This window comes from Colobus angolensis, unplaced genomic scaffold, assembly GCF_000951035.1.
Source record: "Colobus angolensis palliatus isolate OR3802 unplaced genomic scaffold, Cang.pa_1.0 Scaffold38, whole genome shotgun sequence".
Classification (NCBI taxonomy): Eukaryota; Metazoa; Chordata; class Mammalia; order Primates; family Cercopithecidae; genus Colobus; species Colobus angolensis.
Genome location: NW_012117154.1, coordinates 7,948,412 through 7,949,941, shown reverse-complemented (window position 1 = coordinate 7,949,941; position 1,530 = coordinate 7,948,412). Strand labels below are relative to the sequence as shown.

The window sequence follows — 1,530 nt, the reverse complement described above, 5'->3', positions numbered from 1 at the left end:
GAGCCCCCCCCCAGGCAGCCGAGCCCCCTACCCCAGACAGCTGAGCCACCCCAAGCACCCAACAACCAAAAGCAGTCGACAGAGCCAAGTCCTGCTGCCCCAGGCTGGGCGTCCAAGGCGGTGCTGTGACTGTAGGCTCCCTGTCCCCTACCCTCACTGGAGTCAGGGGCAGTGAGGGAGATCCACTCAGCCACAGCTGGTGGAAGCTAAGCCTCTGTCCCTCCCTCGCCCTCCCTGCAGACCTGGTCCCACCACAGGTCCAAGCCCACATCTGGCAGGCAGCAGCTCAGGCAGGGCAAGCAGAGGGCAGGAGCAGCGCACCCAGGCCACCGTCCAACCACAAGGCCTCTCTGGTCTCCCCAGCTCCAGGCACAATCTGTGTGCCACTTGGCGGGTCAGCCCAGGGTCACAGCCATCTCAGCAGCTGGCCTGGTGGGCTTGTCAGGGGGCCTGGGCATAGCAAAGAGGCACCAGGGTCAGGGGTCAGCAAGAGTACCCCTCGCTTCCAAATGTCTTCAGGGCACTCCGAAAAATAAAACCTGCTTTGATGCCCAGAGACAATGAAGCTGCCAAAACCCAGCTCTGTGCTGAGCCCTTGGGAGGAGAAAAAAGTGGCCATGTCACAGGAAACTCTGGATTTTAGAACGGGACTGGCTGTGACCTGAAGGAAGAAACTCTGGATTTTAGAACGGGACTGGAGTGGGTTTCTCTGTCAACCTCACTGGAAGCTGTAATCTTCAAAAGGCCTTTTTAGTGTCCCTTTAATCGGCTTTTCTTTCTCAAAATAAACCCCGGGCAGCAGTCGCCAGCACCACGCAGTCAGAGGACAGGAAGGACGGTGGGCCTGCCGCTGCCTACCAGCAGGTGACAGCCACCCCTGCCCAGGAAAAAAGGCTGGGACAAAATCGATGTCTGAGGTTGGTGCGCTGGTTCCCAGTGACCTTTCCTCACCATTAGCTCCCGGGCAAGAAAGCAGTGAGCATGAAATGGTGGCAAGGTTTAACGATCAGCTAAGGATGTAAGCATGAGCCTGAAGGCTCCAAACAGGACGCCATGATGTCGGGGTGGCGTGCGGGCCAGGGAGCTAAGTTCTCACCTGTGATAACAGAAAACCAACGTCCAAACACCCTGGCCAGGGAAAGGCAGGGCGTGGTGTCCTCTGCAGGGCCAAGGCAGAGACAAACGGCCCAGAGAATTAAAAGTGCCCAGGCCAGAGCAAGATGAAGGTGGGCACAGGCAGGCCAGGCTGTTTTTTGTCAAGTCTTTTTTTTTTTTTTTTTTTTTTAGACAGTCTCGTTCTGTCACTCAGGCTGGAGTGCAGTGGCAAGATCTTGGCTCACTGCAACTTCTGCCTCCCAGGTTCAAGTGATTCTCCTGCCTCTGCCTCCTGAGTAGCTGGGACTACAGGCACGCATCACCATGCCTGGCTGATTTTGGGGGTTTTTTCTTTGTTTTTTGAAACAAAGTCTCGCTCTGTTGCCCAGGCTAGAGTGCAGTGGCTCAATCTCGGCACACTGCAACCTACACCTC

General features: G+C 56.3%; 1 protein-coding gene across 1 annotated transcript in view; it reads right to left on the bottom strand.

Moving 5' to 3' along the window:
• Positions 1-454, bottom strand: part of PFKL (phosphofructokinase, liver) — a 23,839-nt gene extending 23,385 nt beyond the window's left edge. Inside the window, 1 exon segment of the mRNA XM_011954138.1 lies at positions 270-454. The gene's annotated coding sequence lies outside the window, so the exon portion shown is untranslated.
• Positions 455-1,530: the final 1,076 nt, after the last annotated feature.